This window comes from Balaenoptera physalus (assembly GCF_965194825.1).
Source record: "Balaenoptera physalus genome assembly, chromosome: 3".
In the NCBI taxonomy this organism is placed as follows: Eukaryota; Metazoa; Chordata; class Mammalia; order Artiodactyla; family Balaenopteridae; genus Balaenoptera; species Balaenoptera physalus.
Window position 1 is genome coordinate 92,199,532 of NC_138890.1, and position 23,991 is coordinate 92,223,522.

At 33.5% G+C, this 23,991-nt stretch overlaps 3 long non-coding RNA genes across 3 annotated transcripts in view; 1 reads left to right on the plus strand and 2 right to left on the minus strand.

The window, feature by feature from the left end:
* Positions 1–23,991, plus strand: part of LOC309659056 — a 351,488-nt gene that overhangs the window by 199,402 nt on the left and 128,095 nt on the right. The gene's annotated exons all lie outside the window — the stretch shown is intronic.
* Positions 1–23,991, minus strand: part of LOC309659069 — a 506,096-nt gene that overhangs the window by 87,720 nt on the left and 394,385 nt on the right. The gene's annotated exons all lie outside the window — the stretch shown is intronic.
* Positions 13,700–23,991, minus strand: part of LOC309659062 — a 34,989-nt gene continuing 24,697 nt past the window's right edge. Inside the window, exon 2 of the long non-coding RNA XR_014262557.1 lies at positions 13,700–13,881. This is a non-coding gene — a long non-coding RNA (uncharacterized lncRNA). The remainder of the gene's footprint in view (positions 13,882–23,991) is intronic.

A 23,991-nucleotide genomic window follows, 5' to 3' on the forward strand; every position in this document is an offset into this window, starting at 1 on the left:
ATATCAGTATAGACTAATATTTATTATATATGCATATAAGTTTATGTATATATTGTGTATATATGTAACTATTGGGTTGGCCAAAATGTTCATTTGGATTTTTCTGTAAGATTTTATGGAAAAACCTGAATGAACTTTTTTACCAACCCAATATATATGTAATAATACAATAATACTTGATATATTTTTGCTCAAATTATTCTAGCTTTAACCATTGGAAGTGATTTCAATTGGCTCCTATGTTACTTTGGCACACCCCTATTATTAGGCATGTGCATGTGTGAGAGAGAAAGAGCACTTCCCTTCTGACCTGTAAGATGCTCCAGGTTCATCTTGTATATTGCCTGCCCTGGCACTAGAATCAGCCATTTATTCCAGGACCCCTGGTTTCTCTTATTACAAAATGGTATTAGAACTAAGATCAAGGTAATAAGTGTGCTTATAGCTACTGACATGTTGTTGCTTCTAGGCCCTCTCAGCTGACACAGCAAAGAAGTACATGTATGTATGTATACTAATCCGTGTAATATACATACATACTATATATATATATACACATATATATATTCACTTGTTTATCTGTTAACTTCCCACTCCAACAGTGAGAAACCTGGCTACCACCATTTACTGCCCATTTATTTAATTGTATAATTCCAGTATACATACCTAGCACAATCAGAATTCTTAACAGGTACCAGCATGAGAAAGAACTTTAATGAGTAGAGTGCAATCAATGTGTTCTGTGGGACTTATGTTTACAGTTGACCCTTGAACAACTCAGGGTTAGGGACTCTGATCCCACACATGGTGGGAAATCTGTGTATAATTTACAGTCAGCCCTCCATATGTGTGTTTCTGCATCCACGGATCTTGTAGTACTGGACTACATGTTTATTGAAAAAAATCCCCACATAAGTGGACCTGCACAATCCAAACCCATGGTGTTCAAGGTCACTTGTAGTTTCTTTTGTCTCTAGCCTTACATACTCCACTCATTTCCAAAGTTTCTTAGGTCAGCACCATTCTTCAGACCCCCTTCATTGATGTCGTTTCATACATTTATAATCTGTTTTATAACATCTTCATTTCATACCAGGATCCCCCAACCACCTAAATTATTTTTTTCTAATTTGTATACACTGTGGTTCACTCCTTGTGCAGTAAAGTTCTGTGAGTTTTTGCAAATGCATTGTCATGTATCTACCATTACAGTATCATAAAGAATTGTTTCATTGTTCTAACAGTCCCCCGTGTTTCACCCATTCAGCACTTTACCCTCCTCCATCCTTTTGGCTATCACTGATATCTTTACTACCTATCCGTTTTTGTTTTTCCAAAATGTCATATAATTAGAATCATACAGTGTGTAACCATTTAAAGATATGTTTCTCTCACTTATCGATATGCATTTGTAATCTACCTATGTTTTTCCATGGCTTGAGAGAGGATTTCTTTTTATTGCTAAAAACTACTCCATTTTATGGATGTACTACAGTTTGTTTATCCTTTCACCTAATATTAAAGGACATTTTTATTGCTTCCAGTTTTTGTCAGTTATGAATAAAACTGGTATAAGCATTTATTGTGGGTTTTGGCATGGACATCAGTTTTCAAATCAGGAATATGTGTGTTGTGTAAAAATCGAGAATATGATTGCTTAAATGTATGTTACAAAGTGGCTGTAATATTATGCATTCCCAACAGCAATGAATGGGGGTTCTTGTTGCTCCACATCTTTGCCAGCAATTGGTATTATCAGTATTTTGAATTAAACTATCCTAATAGGTGTGTAGTGGTATCTCTCTGTAGTTTAATTTGTAATTATCTCTTGGTGAACAATTTGAGCATCTTTTCATATGCTTATTTTCTATCTCTATATCTTCTTTGGTGAAATATCAGCTGAAATATCAGCTTCTATATTTTACCCATTTTTAACTGAGTTGCTTTCTTTATTGCTGAGTTTAAAGAGTTTTTGTACATTTTGTACAAAAATCCTTTATCACATCACATCCGTGTCTTACAAATATTTTCTCCCAGTCTTGACTTGTCTTTTCATTTTCTTACTACTGACTTTTGAAGAACAGAACCTTTTAATTTTGATGAATCCAGTAAATCATTCTTTTCTTTCATGGATCATATTTTTGTTTCCTATCTAAACTCATCAAACCCAAGGTCACATAGATTTTCACCTGTGTTTTCTCCTAGAAGTTTTTATGGTCTGTAGTTTACATTTACAGATATGATCTGGTTTGAATCTGTTTTCATGAAAGGCATAAGACATGTATCTAAATTCATGGGTTGGTTTTTAAATTAAAAAAAAAAAAAATTTTTTTTTCCAATCTGGACTTCCAGTTGTTCCAGCGAAATTTGTTGAATGTTCAGCTAGACTTACATACCTGAAATAAATCCCATCTTGTCATGGTGTATTATTTTTATTATATATTGTTGGATTTGATTAACTAATGTTTAATAGGGGATTTTTTATATCTATGTTCATGAGAGATATTGTGTAGTTTTTCTGTTTTGTAATGTTTTTGTCTGATTTTGGTATTAGGAGAATTTTGGCCTTACAGCATGATTTAAGTGTTCCCTTTGCTTAAATTTCTGAGGAGAGATTGTGAAGATTTGTTAACATTTTTCTTTTAAATGTTTAGTAGAATTCACTGTTAAACCATCTGAGCCTACCTCTTTCTGTTTTGGAAGGTAGTTAATTATTTATTCAATTGATTCAAGTAAATAGACAAAGGCCAATTCAAATCATCCATTCATCATTGTGTTGATTTTGGTTTTTTTCATCTTTAAGGAATTGGTCCATTTCATCTAAGTTATCAAATTTTGGAGCATGGAGTTGTTCATAGGTTTTCTTTATTACTCTTTTAATGTCTATGGGAACAGTAGTGATAATTTCATATCTAATATTGGTAATTTGTGTCATCTCATTTTTCTTAGCATGGTTAGAAATTATTAACTTCATTGTTCTTTTCAAACAATTATTTTTTGGTTTTGTTGATTTTTCTGTTATTTTCCTATTTTCAGTTTCACTGATTTCTGATCTAATTTTTAATTTGTTTTCTTCCACTTCCTTTAGTTTTATATTGCTCTTCTTTTTCTGCTTTCGTAAGATAGAGTTTTAAGTTATTGATGTAAGATATTTCTTTTTTTAATATATATATTTAGTGTTATAAATTTCCCTGAGCACTATATTAGCTGCACCCTACAAATTTTGATAAGTTATATTCTTATTTTCATTTAGTTTAAAATAACTTTACTTTACATTTGAGATTTCATCTTCAACCTACTGTTATTTAGGAGTATGTTATTTAATATTCAGATATTTGGGAATTTTCCAGCTATCTTTCTGTTACTGACTTCTAGTTGCCTTAATACATTTGGGCTGCTATAACAAAATACTAGAGTCTGGGTAGTTTATAAACAACAGAAATTTACTTCTCACAAATCTGGAAGATGGGAAGTCCAAGATCATGGTACTAGCAGTTTTAGTGTGGTGGCTGGTGACGGCTTACTTCCTAGTTCATAGACGGTGCCTGCATGTTGTGTCCTTACATGGTGGAAGGGGCTAGGGATTGCTGTGGGATCTCTTTTATAAGAACACTAATCCCATTCTTGAAGACTCCACCCTCAATCACCTAAGGTCTTCCCAAAGGCCCCACCTCCTAATATTGTCACTTTGGACATTAAGATTTCAACATAAGTATTTTGGTGGAAAACAGACATTTAGACCATTGTACTAGTTTAATTCTCATGTCTGAGAACATTTTTTAAATGACTTAGTATTTTCAGAAACTTAAAAAAATATATTTTTTGGCCCAGAATGTGGTTCATGCTGGTGAATATTGAACGAGCCTTTGAGAAGAATATGTATTCACAGGTTGTTGTAGTATTGTATAAGTATCACTTACATTAAATTGATGGTTAATGCTATTTGGGTTAACAGTATCCTTTCAGATTTTCTGCCTGCTTTATCTAACAGTAATGGAGAGGTATTGAAGTCTCCTACAATAGTAGTGGATTTCTCTTTCTCCTTTCAGTTCTATCAGTTTTTGACTCTCATTATTTAATGCTCCCCTTTATTCCTGATAATTTTCCTTGTTTTGTTGTCTTCTTTGTGTAAAATTCATATATAGCTATGCTAGCTTGCTTTTGATTAGAGTTAGCATAATATATATTTTATATTTCTTTTAGCTTTTTTGATTCTTTAATAGGGGTTTCTTGTAGACAGCATATAGTTGAGCCTAGTTTGCAAAACTTCAACAAAAAAGACTTCAGAAAAAGGAAAATTATCAGGAATTAAAAGGAATATTACATAATAAGATTTAGAAGTGGATAGAACAGAAAAGAGAAATAGAGAAATCTATTATTATTGTTGGAGCCATGTAACCCCTCTTTCAGGCTTCCTTGTTTGTTTTTACTTTTGACATAAGTCTTCCTCCTGAAAGAGAGGCAGCATCTTACAGTTTAATTCAACTGTAATCCACTATTATCCTGAAACTCTTTTCATTTGTTTTTTAGTCATTAGGTAAAGGAAGTATTCTATAATCTTATGTTTAAACCCCAAGAGTTTTAGTGGGCCTCTGTCTGGGCTGTGTCCACCACAAGTGCTATTTCAGTGACAGAGCTATTTTTTTCCTGTTAGATAAGGTAGGAAGCTAAGACCTGCTGGTGTGGAAGGAATGTCCTTCTCCAGCTGGCGTAAGTTTCTAGTAATGTCTTTTACCATGGAGAGTAGGACTTTGGTATGGAGAACATTCTAGGTATATTTCACAATGATTATTATTCCCTTACCTCTGCCAGAGTTGTGAGAGGATCTTTCTTGGAACTTCACCATAGAACCTAGTTGGTTTCCTAGAGTTAAACCCATTAAAAATGTGGACCCTACTCCCCAGACTTTAGCATCCACAGTTTATCACTCTTGACCTCATCCATAATTGGCCTCCAGCAGTTCATAAAAGTTACCATTCAAGTGTTACTACCAGTTCATGGCTCCTGTACCTTCTTGCTGTGTAAGCTGATCTCAGCTATGACTCTGTATTATGCTGTCTCTCTAGATTTGGGGGTGAGTGTTTGTCTTGCAACCTCAGTTCTCTGACAGTTACAAGAAAAATAATTTATTTTTGGTCTGTTCAGCTTTTTCTCCTTGCAAGTTGAGAATGACAGCTTCTAAGCTCTTTATATGTTGGTGCCAAAACCGGAAATTATGAATATCATTATTTATTTTGTTGATTAAAATGTTCTAATTTTGGACATTGAGAAATCTCTCAGAGCAACCTCCATTTTCTTTAGGTGTTGTTGTTGCTATTATTATTATTATTATTTAACATTTACTTTCTGGCAATACAAGAGGCCCTAGTCTCATCTTGTTTTTTCCCTGCCCCTTCATAGAAACAGCCATTTCTCCAAGGAATCCTCTGTTTCCTTTTATAGGAGAATGACATTTAGAAACCAAAAATGGTCACTGGGTTTGCTTGTTTCTGTTGCAGTTCTAGAAATTTTCAACTATGCCTCCATGCAATTTTCACTACCCCAAATTTATTTTTCCTGCAAACATTATCTATGCTTTTTGAGTACAGGAAAAGTACAAAAAACAAGAACAAGGTACTTAAAATATATTCTCTTACTACCTGTGAAAACTTAAATCAGAGCATCTAGGCATATGACAAAGGCATATCTATTGTTCACGTACTCTATAAGGTGTTCTAAGGCCTCTAAAGTTAAAAAAAAAAAATTGTCCTAGAAAAAAAATGATCTCCACACTAATTTAGAGTAGGAGGATATTATATATTTTAATTTTTATTACAGGAATGATATGTGTGAAGTAGGAATATAACCCCAGGAATATTAGGAAGTCTAAGGAAATAATCACTGTTTTTAGCATAGCAATTTTAGGAGAGTAATAAAGTTAACAAACTTGAATTCATGTAGGAGATGCTGTACTGTACTTCTGTATATCATTGCAATCACCCTTTCAAGATGGAAGCACTTTTTTTCCTACTTGCTATAGATGTTGGTGGCTGAGTCAGTGTGCCTCTCTGGTAATTGCCCTGGTTGAAAAGAGCTACCTATACCAAGGTTACCCTCCCCTACTTTCAGGAGTAATCCATATCCAATGATTGGTCAGTATGGGGCTCTGGAAAGCCACTGCCCTTGCCTCAGCTGGGACAACTTTAAGGAGCAATGCCAGCTCTAGAGCCACTTTTAGGATAGCCTCGCCTGATGTTGAAAATGTTCTGTAGTTCAAAGTCTTCCTCTGCCCAGTCCTGCTTTTCTCACGCCTGACTAGTGGTACTTTTTAGAGTACGTCCCTATAAAGCTCCTGCACCCAAATCTCCGAACCTCAGAGTCTCTTTTCAAAGAACCCAACCTCTGACAAGGTTATGTCCTCATAATGCACTATGTGATGAAACAATGGAAGAATAATAAAATAGTTCAAAAGTTTTATTATGCAATTAGGATTTGGCTGACATATATATTTACTTTTTGCATTTAATACTTCCAATAACCCCTTGAAGTTAATTTTTGAAATAGACATCCATCCTAATTATGCCATCATTCAAATTGTATCTATTTTGAACTTTGATTCTAGTCAGGCCGTTGATTAAAGTACTTTTAAATAAATAAATAAAAGATACTATCAATATTTAAAAGGTACTTGCAAATAATCAATGCATCTGAAATTAATTTTCCTGGCTTAAAAACAAAAACACTGAAGTTTACAAAAAGCCTACAAAAAGTGTTATGTCCTAGAGATTGCCATAAGTACTTTTATTCCATTTGCCATAGGTTAAAGGGGAAGATAATTCTTTTGTTAATTGGTTTTTCTTTTATATATTCTCATAATAGCAAATACAGATAATAAGGAAAGAGAGGAAGAAAGCTAAAATAGTTAAATCACTGAAATATTACCACATTTAATGTTTTTGTATATCTCTTTTGTCTTTTGCTTTAGTTTTGATTGAGCTATGATTATATTACCTATATAAATTAACACACCTCTATACCTAATAATCCAATACTTTTATATATCATCAACTTATCAAAAACATTGATTACAGAAGTAAAAATTATTCTGAAATATTTTAATGAATATATAATATTTTATTGAATATTCATAGTTTATTTCCCTAATGTTATTTTATGTTGTTTTGAATATTCCCTATTATGGAAGTAGTATAATATTTATTTATTGCATGATGCTTTCATAGTATTTAATAAAATTTTAGTATTGTGTCTCTGAAATAGAACTATAAGTGAAATGGTATACAGACATTTTTTCATCTTGAAATACATTACAAAAGTTTTATCAAATATATTTTAAATCATTTAAAGTGCTACCTAAAATAGAAGATACCTATTTTATCATGTCCTTGCCAGCATTATATATTCAATATAGGCTAATTTTAATAATGAAAATTGAAGTTGAGGGACAGTCCACTGAATTTAAATGTTAATCATTGTATAATCTGTATGTGTTCTGAAATAGTTACACAGCTTAAATTATACAAAATAGATTAGAGAGGGCGAAATAGGCAGCTTGAAAAATGTTAGGATGTAGGTTTGTCTAGGTAGTGGTAAAGAAAATGGAAATATATACAAAATTTTAGGTATATTTTTGAGAAGGAATTAACAATTTTATGTGAGAAAATTAGAGTGGAATTGTGAGGAAACTGTAGACTTCAAACTTACTTTTAGAAAATGAGCCAGAATCTGAAGGTACATTTTGAGCCTGTGTCCTCAAATTTCATTTTAGGCACATATGCACATACTCCAAGTCTGAAAGAAGTGTGAATGTGGTGTGAATGCTTGAAAGTACATGAGTGTCTATATGTGGGATTTGCATGTGTGTATATGTGAGTGACTGTGTATGTGGGGTAGGTGCATATGTGCATCTCTGTGTGGGAGTATGTGTATGTATAAGAAGATGTTGACGGAGCTGGGGTGTACATTTATATGAATATGTGTGAGTGTGGGTGCGTGTATTATACATGCATGTGAGTATGTGTGCGTAAGGAATGCACATGTGTCAATTTGGGTGAGGGAATACAAGTGTATAAGTGAGTGCATGTGTGAGGGGGTGGTATGCATACATTTATATGAGTATCTTTTGGTAGTGTCTGTGAGTGTGTATTTACAGAGATATTCATATGCTTGTATGTGAGTGTACGTTTATGTGGGGAAGTGCGTGTGTGTATGGGAATGTGTATGTGAGATGTGCACATCTGTGTATGTAGGTGAATTCACATATCTGTTTGAGAGTGTGCTATGTGTGTCTTCTGAAGGAATATTTACTCCCATTTTGGGCATGTCAAGCACTGGAGACTGAGATGAGATAATCAAATATCAGGGGAAAAATTAGGATTTGGTACTATCACAGATGCAAAGAGAGGAAAATATTTAATGAAATAGAATCATCAGTAGAATCATCTGAGATACAGAACGAGGTGAAGTAATGTGGAATCATTGGTGACCTGAGCCAGATCAGTTTGGATCAGGGTATAGCCCAGACTGGAAGATATCAAACAATAGTTAGGAATTCAAGAAGAGGCAATGGTATATACAGATTAGTTTTTCAAGATGTGTGGTTATGAAGGGGAGCAGAGATACGAGGCTCTAGTTGGATGGTGTTATAGGCAAGTAGGGGTTGGGGAGTTTTGTTTTGATTTTTGGTGTTATAGGCAAATAGGAGGGGTTGGGGGGGGGCTTGTTTTGATTTTAAGATATAAAATAGTACATGTTTTTATATTTATAGGAACAATCCATCAAAGATGGAGAAAGAAGGACATCCAAAGGATAAAATGAGGAGGATGGGATCCAGTGGACAATTAGAGATTTTGGCTTTGAGAGGAGTAGGGACATTTCTTCTTTTGAAATGGGAGGGATAAAAGGAAGATGTGCTTACTGAACAGGTAGATTTTAATAAGTAGTGAAGGGAAGGGAAGAGTCCTCCAGTCTGATGGTTTCTATTTTATCAATAAATTATCAATAATAGGTAATATTATAACTTGTGTGAGAATAGCTTTTGCCAAAATAATTATGAAATAAAAGACAAATATGATTGAGTTGCAGGGAAGTTTTGAGTGTCAGTTTGACCCTAATGGTCTTGAACATGTTTTGGACACTAATATGAATGTATGATTCTCAGAAGCAATGCTCACCCAGTCAGAGATGAGCATGGAAAATGTAATATATTGAGCTCATCATGATGTTGGATTTATTAGGTAATTACAACTGAAGGAAACAAAGACTAAGGTTTTGAGCCGGTTGCAAAGCTGATTTATAATAGTAATTCACTGAATATAAGATAGAAAATGAGAACATGATGAGAAAAAGATAGAAAAAATATTTTGAGGTCACTGGATTGAGTTGTATAACTGCATTTTATACATTTTACATTTCGTACCTCCTTCAGTGAAGCCTGTGGTGATTCAAAAACAAGTGGGAGAAAAGATAGGATGTTTCATTTGTTATTTGTTACCACAATGAATATCTTAATTCCTACTACTTGCCAATTATTATTCTAGGTACTAGAGAAATACAGTGTAAAAAAAAGAATAAAGAAAATATCCTTCACCCCCTGGAACTTAAATCCTAGTGCCAGTGGCAGATAGTAAACAAACTCATGTATAATATGTTAGCAAGCAGTAAATGCTATAAATAAAATAAAACAAACAGCTAAAGATTGAAGTGTATATTCTTAAAATTGGTTTGTTTAGACCAAGCTTATCTGAAAAGGTGACATTTAAAAAGTGATTTGAGGGACTTCCCTGGTGGAGCAGTGTCAGGGGATATGGGTTCGAGCCCTGGTCCAGAAGATCCCACATGCGTACATGTCGCGGAACAGTTAAGCCCATGCGCCACAGCTACTTGAGCCCACGTGCCACAACTACTCAAGCCCGCGCACCTAGAGCCCATGCTCCGCAACAAGAGAAGCCACCACATTGAGAAGCACGTGCACCACAACGAAGAGTAGCCCTTGCTCGCCACAACTAGAGAGAGCCCATGCACAGCAACAAAGACCCAACGCAGCCAATAAATAAATAAATACATAACTTTATAAAAAAATTTAAAAAATAAAACATGTCTCTAAAAAAAAAGGTGATTCAAGGAAGTAAAAAACAATAAGCTGCAAGAATACTTGAGAAAGTATATTTAGGCAGAGGGAATAGCAAATTAAATGTCCTGAGTTTGTGGCACACTTGACAGGTTTGAAAAAGAGCAAGCAATTGTGGCTGGAGAATATGGCATCTAATTTTTAGAGATAACCAAGGAACTATGATGGAAACTTTAAATTTCATCATCAGAGTAGTGGAAACTTATTGAAGTGTCCTGAACAGAGGAATGGCATAATCTGATTGACATAATAAAACCACTACTGTGTTTTTGGTGGCCAATAGGAAGAGAAGGATGGAAGGCTATGGAAACATTCCAGTTGAGACATATGTGGAATAATGTTAGTGATGATGGAGAATGGTTGTAACCAGTTGATGTTCCTTATAAATGTAACCATACATTCACCATGTGACCCAGCCATTGCAATCCTAGGTATTTATTCAACAAAAGTGAAAACGTGCATTACCCTGAAAAGAAAAGCTGAAAGTATTGCTTGCTGCAGCAAGTAAGACTCATAATTGTCTGGTACAGGTTTACTGTGCAAAGCATAGATCTCTTCTAACATAGGGTTTTAAGAGCCTTTGAGTTTAGCAATTGATACACTTTCAATGCAGGAGTATTTCTGAAAGGGATTGGTTAAATCTTAAAGGTAGAAAGAAGTGCTTCCATTGTTGCAGAGCTGACAGTGGATTTTTTTTTTTTTTTTTTTGAGAGAGTGGGTACTTTTAATGCTCACTTAGGATTTTGTCATAAAAATTTTGATGCAGAGGTAATAGCTTAAGTTCTGTGATAGTCCTCCCAGGTGTGGTAACAACATGAGGAATTGGGAAGATAAGTATGGACTATCCCTTTGAGTTTATAATATGGGAAGAAACAAAAATTTAAAACAAGTGTGAAAAGGAGAGTGGGGAAAAAAGAGATAATGGAAAAACCTAATTCCTCTAAGAGCTGGGACAACATATCTTAGACAACAATAAGTATACATAAAGGAATACAACCTGGGAGAAAGTGTACACTTTTTTTTCCCTAAGGAAAAAAAAAATGGATATGTGAAAAAAATAAGTATCGTTGAGAGGGAGGGAATGTGGTGCATTACACATTTTCTCAGCAAGTTAAATTTCTGAAACTGAAGAGTGTTGGGAGTTGTGTTGGGTTTTAATGGAGAGCTGTGAGAAAATTAAAGATGATAAGCCTAATTTAGAAACTTTAGGATTTGGAGGGCATCTGTCTGTAGCTGATCAAATTCTGTTTTAAAATATAATTTTTAAAATATAATATATGCTACTTTCTTCTAAATTATTATTTCATGGCCCTCTGGGGTATTTAACCTTGTAAATCTTATTCATTTTCAAAATTTGCCATTGAACTACTTCTCCTAAAGGCTCTATTTTAATGTATTTATGATCGTATTTATATTTTACATGTTGCTAATTGGTCTTGTATTACCTTGAGCAGGAACGTCATTTATCTTTGTTGCTGGACTTTAATGCAATCTTAGGTAGCCTGTAAAGACTCTGTGAAGACACTGCAGGGGAAAAAAAAAAAAGAGATTTTAGGAAGGAACACATTAAACCTTTGTATCTCATTTCATTTCAAAAACAAAGTAAAAAATGGGTAGCAGTCCTAGGTGGGTGTCTAATTATTTTTGCTTCAAGAGTATGAACTGTTACAAGTACTTTTGTCTTTAAAATGAAAGAGAATATATAATAAAAGAGCTAGTGACTCAGTATCATCTTAGTGCTTTCAGATTTTCAAAAACTTATTTTAAAATAGTTAATAAATTGTCAATCACCCATTTTTTTCTGACAGGAAAGAAGAAATCATTCACTTGATTTCCTACTGACTCGATCATGGAAGATTAAGCTATCAGAGAAAGGGAAGGAAACAAGTTTAGGAAAAAGGAAGTAAAGATGTATATGCATATATTCTCTGGTGCTTATTTTTTTTTAAAAAAGCCCTGTGTGTGAAATATCAATATCCATAACATGGAAGATAATATCCATATGTAAAATATTACAAAAACTTCCTACATGGTTTAGAGACATACATGCTTTTGAATGATATTAATTTGCTATTCTTTAGTTGCTTCACTAAAAGTTATATGCATCCTAGATTCTTAAGAATAGACAATCATGACAGTTTGAAGCAAAAATCTAATCTAGAACATTTTTTTCTCTAACTCCCTTACATATGAAAAAATTATGGAGAATAATGGGGAATTAAAAAGTAAATATGGACTTTTGAGAAATATGTGATTTTGTAGTCACTTTTCTTCTTGAGTATCTCAGGTTATTGCGGAAGTTTAGGGCCACTGAAGCCTAGCTTAATCCAGATTTTATGAGGCACTAGAGTGCTCTAAATTCAGACAAATAAACCAAACAGCAAACATACACGCAGAAACAAGCAAAACAGTGTCAGCAGTATGAGCCTTCATTCATTTAATGGATGTTTATTGGACATCTATATGTCGAGCATTGGACTGTATCTAGATTTATATGACATGGTATGGTATTTTAAATGAGAAAATTTTCAAATTAATGAATGAACCAATTACTTTGTGTTAAATCTTACAATTTCATATAGACTATAAATTTTTAAAACTATAATAGAATATTGTTTATAAAATCCTTTCCAAAATATTATGTGGGAATACCTTTAAAAAGGAGAAAGGGAAGATCCTGACTTGGGGGTGAGAGTATTGCAAGGGGACCCTAGAGGAAAATGTTAAATCACAACTAGCTTTGCAGTCTTTACCCCTTAGGATTTTGATTGAAAGGCTTCATAAGTATCCTTCTTTGCCAAATAATAATAAAGGGTTATGGGTGAAAAAATTTCCAGCTTCACCTTTTTTTGAACCAGATAGGATTTTCATACATGGTTGTTTGTAATATGGAGTAGATTTGGGGGATGGCAAGATAAAGGAGAAACCTAATTTCCTTTTCCTTTATATAGTACATAGTATAGTATATTCTTGATACAGTATATTTTACATCATGATTATGTGAATTTTCTAATAAAAATTATTATTTTTAAAAGTTTGAAACATTCAGAATGTGAGTACAGGTATTTAATGATAAATGATAAAGTAATGCAAATATTTTGGAATTACTTCTATTTTATGAAAGGAAAACTAAGTTCTGAAAGATAAAACTAGCATATGAATTTACTAATTTTAAGAAAACCTACTAACAATGAGAAAGCTTAGGACAACTAAAACATATTCACATTTGGTCTTCTGTCTTCTGTTGTAAGAAATCCCACATGCTTTGTACTGTGTTATTAGGTTTCTGTAGTATCCAGAATTCAATTCCTGAATCTTGCTTGACTAAGCCTGCCACTATTCTTTATGAACCGGCATCACTCTCGAGAAACATTGATGTTCCAGATTTCATTATTCTTTGAGATGGAAGAAAGACTTGTATTATTTGTAAATGGGCTTTCTCTCCTCTTAGATAGATACATAGATGTTATAGATATAGATATAATCTTTATAATACATATAGTCTTTAAATATATATTTCATATATATATGTATATAAAATCTTTGTCCAGCTTCCTGGTCTGTATATTTCTCTGATTACAAAATGTAAATATCTTTTTTTTTTTTTTTAAGGGGTGTTAGTTTAGCTGCAGAGTTCGTTAGAAACTTAAGTTCTCATTTTTTTTTTTTTAAATAAATTTATTTATTTATTTTTGGCTGCGCTGGGTCTTCGTTTCTGTGCGAGGGCTTTCTCCAGTTGTGGAGAGCGGGGGCCACTCTTCATCGCGGTGCACGGGCCTCTCACTATCGCGGCCTCTCCGGTTGCGGAGCACAGGCTCCAGACGCGCAGGCTCAGTAGTTGTGGCTCAGGGGCTTGGTTGCTCCGTGGCATGTGGGATCTTCCCAGACCAGGGCTCGAACCCGTGTCCCCTGCATTGGCAGGCAGATTCTCAACCACTGCGCCACCAGGGAAGCCCCAAAATGTAAATATCTTTAATTTGACAAGTAATGTATCTAATTGTTAAAAAAAAACATTAGCAACTGGATCTCTTTGATTTATATATAAACTGAAAAAATGTAGAAAATTCCCCAGTTTTTGTCAGCAGTCTTTATTTTCTTTACATATCAAAAATGACCATATTTTGTCTCTATTGTTTTATAAGTCACATATTTATAAGTCCTTGGTATATTCATTTCATATCCCAAGATCTATTCTTTTATTGGTTTTCCACAGTTTATAGAATCTCATTTAAAAATTGTAGTTTATCTAGCTCTACCTTGTATTGTTAATTAAATTTAGATTCTGTGTGTTTTACTTCCATAACTCAATTTTAACTAATTGAAGGTTCTCATATTGAGTCTAAAATTAAAGTTAAAATGTCTAGAAGAATTGTCTCTGTGTAAGAGACAACTAATATTTTGAGAGATTAGATAAATGGAGAGAGTACTATACTTACCAATTAAAATATTTTGCCTCAAATTTTATTCTACCAAAAAAAAAAAAAAATCCTTAGCAGGCATAATAAGTACAACTTCTGTTTTTGATTAAAGAAATCTGGCTTTGAATCCTAGATCTATAAAACAATAATACCTCAACAAAGTGGTTTAAAAAATAAATACATATACATAGACAAATATTATACATCCAAGAAAAAATAATAAGACATCCTTTAATTTTAAAGTGATTTTCTGATTATTGATCGACTACTTGGAATATAAATTATGTTTAGAAGGGGCCTGAAAAGATAGTTGAGTTCCTAGATGTAATTATCCTTAAGATATTTTTATATTGTCATTATAAACCATTAGAATTATTTGTTTGATTAAATACTAAAAACTCTTCTCCCCAACTGCCTGGTCATTACATACCGCATCATTATAATAGAGAAGAGTAATACTGTAAAACAGCATGTAGCATGATTCTATGATGGCTTAAGAACACTTTTTTCCCCTGAATCTCTTGTCACATTTAATAGAGTATATGATAAAAGAAAGGTATAATCTAATCCCAAATTTCTGGGACAAAATTTTGGGTCTGATACTGTTTGGAAATCAGCTAAAATTGAATCTCTACTTGAATGTTTCTATTATGCATTTAGGACAGGAATGGCAACTTACATATTTGGTTGGTATAGACTATTTCTTTTTTATCCGAGAGATTTGATTTGTTTAAAAGTGGAGATTTTCATCTGTAGATTACAGCAGAATATTCTTTTACCAATTAAACTTCTTTTCTGTTTTATAAGAGGTAGATTTTTGTTTTAGGAAATACATCATAGTTTCCAACTCTTGATAAGAAGATTTTTTTCATTGTTTCATTTATTAACCTACATGAGCATCTGTTTTAATGAAACGTATTTTTTTATTAAGTTGAATAAAATTTTGAAAAAATATGTAATGTGCGAATGGAAAAATTTATTTCAGGAGAATAATCTGCTTAAAAATATTTTAATAGTTTCTGCCTCTTCTAAAACAATTTTATTTTAAAAAATATTTTCCTTTTGAAGTAACAATTTGTTTAAATATATTAAACTGATTGAATAATATTAACTATTTCTTGAAATTTTTCATGGGTATTCTATAATATTTTTTTTAAATGCTGAAGTTGTGGTTTTTTGAGAAGATATATTATTTTAATTCACTTGTTTAATCCTTTTTTTGGGGAGGGGAGAGGAGCAGGGAGGGTAGGCAGGTAATATTTAATGAGCACATTTTACCAAAACTAAAGGTTAATGGCACAGAAGCTGATGTCCAAAGCATAGTTTACTTTCTCATTTTCACTCTGCTCTTGTGTGATTTAGAAAAAAGCACTTGAGTTTCACAGGAGAAAAAGAGGTAGTTAATGAAGAAAGACAGGCTTCATTCTGTGAAATGAGCAAAGTTTGGTACTCTTTCTGCTTATTTCAGTTCCTAGCAAGTTACAAGAAGATAGCTACTCCTGTTTTTTGATGAGGAACTTCAGCTTCCCACAGTGACCCAAGTTGGAAAAATCTCTCTTTATATTACTCATTTAAAATTTTTGCATTTCTTTATGATGAAAATACTTAAGTTTTACTCTCTTAGCAGTTTTCATTTATGCAGTACAATATTATCAACTATAGTTTTACCAAACTCTCCCTATTTCCACCATCCCCCAGCCCCTGGCAACAACCATTCTACTCTCTGTTTCTATGGTTTCATTTTTTTTTAATTCCACGTATAAGTGATTTCATGCAGTATTTATCATTCCTTGGCTGGCTTTCCTCACTTAGCATAATGCCCTCCAGTTTCATCCATGTTGTTGCAAAAGACAGGACTTTCTTCTTTTTTAAAACTGATAATACTCCATAGTGTGTGTGTGTGTGTGTGTGTATACGTATCACATTTTCATTATCCATTCATCTCTTGGCAGACACTTAGATGGTTTACATAACTTGGGTATTGTGAACAGTGCTGCAATGAATATGGGAGTAGTACAGATGTCTCTTAGGGATACTGTGTTCATTTCCTTTAGATATATACCCAGAATTAGGATGGCTGAATCGTATGGAAGTTCTGTTTTTTAATTTCTTGAGGAACTTCTATTACCGTTTTCCATAATGGCTGTACAAGTTTAGATTCCCACTAACAGTATACAAGGGTTCCTTTTACTTCACATCCTTACAAGCGTTTGTTACCTTGTCTGTTTTATAATAGCCATCCTAGCAGATATGAGGTGATGCTTCACTGTGGCTTTGATTTGCATTTCCCTGATGATTAGTGATGTTGAGCACCTTTTCATGTACTTGTTGACCATTTGTATACCTTCTTTGGAAAAATGTCTATTTAGGTCCTATACCCATTTTCAATTGGGTTATTTATTTCTACTATATTGAATCATATAAGTTCCTTCTACATTTGGGGTTTTCTGCTTCTAGTTTTATTGAGAATCTAATTGACAAACAGCACTGCATAAGTTTAAGGTGTACAGCATAATAATTTGACTTACATACACCATGACATAACCACCATAAGTTTAGTGAACATCCATCATCTAACATAGATTCAAAAGGAAAAAAAATTTTCATTGCAATGAGAATTCTTAGGATTTGCCTTCTTAACAACTTTCATGTATAACCTATAGCAGTGTGAATTATATTTATTATGTTGTACATTATGTCCCTAGTGCTTATTCATCTTAAAATTGGAACTTTGTACATTTTGACTCCCTTCATCCAATTCCCCATTTCCTGTGGTAAGCAGAAATCTGATCTCTTTTTGTGATTTTGTTTGTTTTTGAAGTATAATGAACCTAAGGTACTATGTTGGTTCCTGGTGTACAGCATAGTGATTTGATATTTCTATACATTACAAAATGATCACTACTACAAGTCTAGTTACCATCTGTCACCAAAGATATTAAGTTATTATTAACTATATTCTCCACACTGTGCATTTCATCCACCTAACTCATTTATTTTGTAACTCAAAGTTTGTACCTCTTAATCAACCTCACCTATTTCTGTCATCCCCCTTCCCACTTCCCCTCTGGCAAGCACCTCTTTGTTCTGTATATCTGTGACTCTGTTTCTGTTTTGTTATGTTTGTTCATTTCTTTTGTTTTTGATATTCCACATATAAGTAAAATCATATGATATTTATCTTTCTCTCTGGCTTATTTGACTTAGCATAATACCCCCTCTAGGTCCATCCTTCTCGCAAATGTCAAGATTTCATTCGTTTTATGGTTAAGTAATATTTCACCATATATATGTGTGTGTGTGTGTCTGTGTACACACACACACACACCCACATCTTCTTTATTCTTTCGTCTATCTGTGGACATTTAAATTGCTTCCATTATCTTCACTATTGTAAATAATCTTGCAATTTACAAAGTTGCTGTTCTAGGTGCTGGGGCTGTACAGTGAAAAACACAGAATCTCAGAATAAATCTACAGAATCTCAGAATGAATCTCCACAGAATGGAGCTTATTTTCTGGGAAGAGAGAGACAGCTGCACCTTCCAGGGACCAGTTTCTGTGCTCTGTACTACTACATTCTGATTCTCTTCTTCTGATAATATTGCCTGAAGCGTGGGAGGTCTTTGTGGAAATTCTGGATTAAATTCATAAGAAATTTACATGCTATCCCCACACTTACACACTTGTAAACGGGCATATTAAGGTATATGTTTGTGTATGTGTATGTGCCACACATTCTTCTTAGCTAAGTAACCTGGTTCAAGTTACAACTCTGGGCCTCAATTTCTCATGTGAAAAATGGGGATTATCCTAGTACCAATCTTACCTTGTAGGGACTAAATGCGTGTACATAATTTAGCATAGTGTCTGGCACAAACTAAGAGCTTAACAAATGATGGATAATATTTATTATTATTATTCTTACTAATATGTATATATTTATGCACATGTGCCTAATATTCCTCAATAGAATAAAATAAATAATTGTGGACCTCAAAAGTAAATAAATAAATAAAAGGGATGCATATATCTTTTCAAACTAGTGTTTTTGTTTTCTTCAGATATATATCCAGGATGGAATTGATGGATTGTACAGTAGTTTTATTTTTAATTTTCTAAGGAAATGCTATACTGTTTTTCATAGTGGCTGCACAAATTTATATTCCCACCAACAGTGTAAGAGGGTTCCCTTTTCCTCACATCTGTGCTAACACTTGTTATTTCTTATCTTTTTGATAATAGCCATTCTGACTGGTATGAGATAATACCTCATTTTGGTTTTGATTTGCATTTCCCTGATGATTAGTGATGTTGAGCATTTTTTCATGTGTCTGTTGGCCACCTGTATATCTTCTTTGGAAAAATGTCTGTTCAGATCCCCTGCCCATGTTTTAATCAGGTTGTTTGTTGTTTTTGATGTTGAGTTGTATGAGTTCATTGTATATTTTAGATATTAACCTTTTGCCAGGTATATCATTTGCAAATATCTTTCTAAGTAGGCAGCATTTTCATTTTGTTGATAGTTTCCTTCACTGTGTGAAAGTGTTTTAGTTTGATGTAATTTCATTCATTTATTTTTGAAGTTGTTTGTCTTACCTGAGGAGACATATCCAGAAAAATATTTCTGAGATCAGTGTCAAAGAGTATAGTGCCTATGTTTTCTTCTAGGAGTCTTGTGGTTTCAGGTCTTTCATTTAAGTTTGTAATCCATTTTGAGTTTATTTTTATGTGTGGTTTGAGAAAGTAGTCCCATTTAATTATTTTGCATGTAGCTGTCCAGTTTCCCCAACACCATTTGTTGAAGATACTATAATTTCCCCATTGTATGTTGTGACCTCTTTGTCATTGATCAATTGACCATGTACATGTAGGTTCATTTCTGGGCTCTGTATTCTGTTCCATTGATCTGTGTGTTTGTTTTTGTGCCAGTACCATACTATTTTGGCTACTGTAGCTTTGTAGTATAGTTTGGAATGAGGGTGCATGAAAACTCCAGATTTGGTCTTTTTTCTCAAGTTTATTTTGGCAGTTTGGGGTCTTTTGTGTTTCCATACAAATTTTAGAATTATTTGTTCTAGTCCTGTGGAAAATGCCATTTGTATTTTAATGGGGATTGCATTGAATCTGTAGATTGTCTTGGATAGTATGGTCATTTTAACAGTATTGATTCTTCCAATCCATGAGCATGGTATAGCTTTTCATTTGTTTGTGTTGTCTTCAATTTCTTTCATCAGTGTCTTAAAGTTTTCTGAGTGAAGGTCTTTTACCTACTTACTTAGATTTATTCCTAGACATTTTATTCTTTTTGATGTGATTGTAAGTGGGATTGTTTTCTTAATTTCTCTTTTAAATAGTATGGTGCGAGTGTATAGAAATGTAACAGATTTCTGTATATTAATTTTGTATCCTACAATTTTTCAAATTCATTGGTGAGTTCTAATAATATTTTGGTGGCCTCTTTAGGATTTTCTACATATGGTATAATGTCATATGCAAACAGTGGCAGTTTTACTTCTTTCTTTCCAATGTGGATTCCTTGTTTTTCTTATCTGACTGCTGTGGCTAGGACTCCTAGTACTATGTTAAATAAAAGTGGTGAAAGTGGGCATCTTTGTTTTGTTTTGATTTTAGAGGAAATGTTTTCAGCTTTTCACCAGTAAATGTGATGTTAGCTGTGGGCTTGTCATATATGGCCTTCATAATGTTGGTTATGTTCCCTTTGTACACACTTTATGGAAAATTTTTATCATAAATTGTTCTTGAATTTTCTCAAAAGCTTTTTACGCAACTATTCAGAGTATCATGTGATTTTAATTTTTCAATTTGTTAATGTGGTTTGTCACATTGAGTGGTTTTTGGATACTGAAAAATACTTGAATCTTTGGGATACACCCATTTTATGGTGTATGATCCTTTCAATGTACTATTGGATTTGGTTTGCTAATATTTTGTTGAGGATAATTGTATCTCTGTTCATCAGTGATTTGTTCCATAATTTTCTTCTTTTGTGGTGACTTTTCCTGGTTTAGGATCTGGGTGATACTGGATTCATAGAATGAATTTGGAATTGTTGCTTTCTCTGCTGTTTTCTGGAATAACTTGAGAATGATGTGTTAACTCTTCTTTAAATATTTTGTAGAATTCATCTGTGAAGACAACTGGTCCTGGACTTTTGTTTGTTGGGAGTTTTTCTTAATTATTTATGTAATTTTACTACAGGTAATTGGTCTGTTCATATTTTCTATTTTTTCCTGATTCATTGTGGGAGACTGTACATTTCTAGGAATTTGTCCATTTCTTCTAAGTTGTTCATTTTATTGACATATGATTGTTCATAATAGTCTCTTATGATCCTTTGTATTTCTGTGATATCACTTGTAAGTTCTTTTTCATTTCTGATTTTATTTATTTGGGCCCTCTCTCTTTTTCTTGATGAGTCTGGCTAAAGCTTTATCAGTTTTGCTGGTCTTTTTAAAGAGTCAGATCTTAGTTTCATTGATATTTTCTATTGTTTTCTTAGCCTTCATTTCAATTATTTCTGTTCTGATATTTATTTCTTTATTTCTACTAACTTTGGGTTTTTTTCATTTTTCTTTCTCTCATTCTTTTAGGTATAGGTTTAGCTGTTTACTTGAGATTTTTCTTGTTTCCTGAAGTAGGCTTGTATTGCTATTAACTTCCCTCTAAGAACTGCATTTGCAGTGTCCCATAGATTTTGGATTGTTGTGTTATTATTATTTTTTATTTCCTTTTTGATTTCTTCAGGTAACCACTAGTTGTTTAGTATTGTAATGTTTAGACTTTACCTGTTTGTGTGTTTTGCTGTTTATTTCTTGTGGTCAATTTCTAATCTTAGAGTGTTATGGTCAGAAAAGATGCTTGGTATGACTTCAGTCTTCATAAAGTTTATTGAGACTTGTTTTGTGGCCTTACATATGATTTCCCCTGGAGAATGTTCAATGTGCACATGAAAAGAATGTGTTTGCTGCTTTGGAATGAAATGTTATATATGTGTAAAAGTCCATCTTATCTAATATGTCATTTAAGGTCAGTGCTTCCTTATTGATTTTCTGTCTGGATGCTCTGTCCATTGACGTAAATGGGGTGTTAAAGCTTCCTATTACTGTCTTACTGTCAATTTTTCTCTTTATGTTTGTTAATATTTGTTTTATGTATTTAGGTACTCCTATGTTGGATGCACTTACAGTTATTAGATCTCCTTGTTAGATCAATCCCTTTATCATTATGTAATGACCTTTGGCTCTTGTTACATTCTTTGTTTTAAAGTTTATTTTTTCTGAAAAAAGTATTGCTACTCTGGCTTTAGTTTTATTTACATGGAATACCTTTTACCATCCCCTCACCTTCAGTCTATATGTGTCTTTAGACCTGAAGTGAGTGTCTTATTGGCAGCATATGTATGGGTCTTGTGTTTTTGTTTTGTTTTAGCCATTCTATCTCTTGACTGGAGATTTTAGTCCATTTACATTTAACATTATTATTGATGGGTATGTACTTATTTCCATTTTGTAAATTGATTTCTGGTTGTTTTTGCTGATTTCTGTTTCTTTCTTCTTTAGTTCTCTTCCCTTGTGATTTGATGACAATTTTTAGTGTTATGCTTGGATATGCTTGGATTCCTTTTTGTTTTTTTTTTGTATGTGTATCTGTTATAGATTTTTGGTTTGTGGTTAGCATGAGGTTTATATATAGTAACCGTATATATGCAATTATTTTAAGTTGATGATTTCTTAAGTTGGAACACATTTAACAACCCTGCATTCTTAATTCCCCTGTTCCATGTTTAATGTTTTTGGCATCATATTTTATATATTTTTGTATTGTGTATCCCTTTACTACTTACTGTGGATATAGATGATTTTACTTCTTTTGTCTTTTAACCTTCCTACCAGCTTTATAATTGGTTGATCTACTACCTTTACTGTATATTTGCCTTTACCAATGATATTTTTCCTTTTGTAATGATCATATTTCTTTTTTTCTTCTTACACATATCCCTTTAACATTTATTATAAAGCCAGTTTAGGGGTGCTAAACTCTTAGTTTTGCTTGTATGTAAAACTCTTTATCTCTCTTTTAAATATGAATGATAGCCTTGCCAGGTTTGATTATTCTTGGCTGTAGTTTTTTCTTTTTTTTTCATCATGTTAAATACATCATGACACTGCCTTCTGGTCTGCAGAGTTTCTGCTGAAAAGTCAGCTCATAGTCTTATAGGTATTCCCATGTATATGACTAGTTGCTTTTCCCTTGCTGGTTTTAATAGTCTCTCTTTATATTTAATCTTTGCCATTTTAATTACAGTGTGTCTTGGTGTGGACCTCTTTGGGTTGATCTTGTTTGGGACTCTGTTCTTCCTGATGTCTGTTTCCTTTCCCAGGTTAGGGAAGTTTTCAGCATTTATGTTTTCAAATATGTTCTCTGCCCCCTTTCTCTCTCTTCTCCTTCTGGGACCCCTATAATGTGAATGTTAGTACTTGATGTTGTCCTAGAGTTCTCTTAAACTGTCCTCATTTTTGAATTATTTTTCTTTTTTTCTGTTTAGCTCAAATGATTTCCACAACTCTCTCTCCCAGTTTGCTGATTTGTTCCTCTGTGTCATCAAATATACTGCTGATTACTCGAGAATATTTTTTATTTCAGTTATTGTATTCTTCAGCTCTGTTTGTTCCTTCTTTATATTTTCTAACTCTTTGTTAAACTCTCACTGTATTCATCCATTCTTCTGAGTTCATTGAGCATCTTTTTGATCATTACCTTGAACTCTTTATTGGGTAAATTGCTTATCTCACTTCTCTTAGCTGTTCTTCTGGGGTTTTATCTTTTTTCTTCATTTCAAAAACATTCTTTGTTGCCTCATTTTTGCCCAATTCTATTGTTATTTCTGTGTATCATGTAGGTCAGTTAAATTTCTTGATCTTGGATAAGTGGTCTTATGTAGGAGATATCATGTGGGATCAGCAACACACTCCCTTCTGTTCACTAGAGCTAGATGCTCTAGAGGTGCCCTTTTTACAAGCTGTGTGAGCCCTTGTTGTGGTGAATACAACTACTGTAGAAGTGCTGGGAAGTGTGGCTGGTACCTGGCCCAGTTGATTGCTAGCTCCTGTCTCATGTAGAGGCTGCTAGCTGCAAGTGGGTGGGGCCATGTCCATGACTAATAATGTAGAAGGAGGACTCCAAAATGGTGCTTGACAGCACCAGTGTCCTCATAGTACAATGAGCTCCCACAAACGGCTGCCACCAGCATCTGTATCCCCAGAGTGATTCCACCTGCCTCTTGCCTCTCCAAGAGGCTCTCAAGATCAGCAAGTGTGTCTGACCCAGGCTCCTTTCAAATTATTGCTTCTGCCCTGGGTCTTAGAGTGTGTGAGATTTTGTGTGCACCTTTAAGAACAGAGCCTCCATCTCCTACAGCCCTAT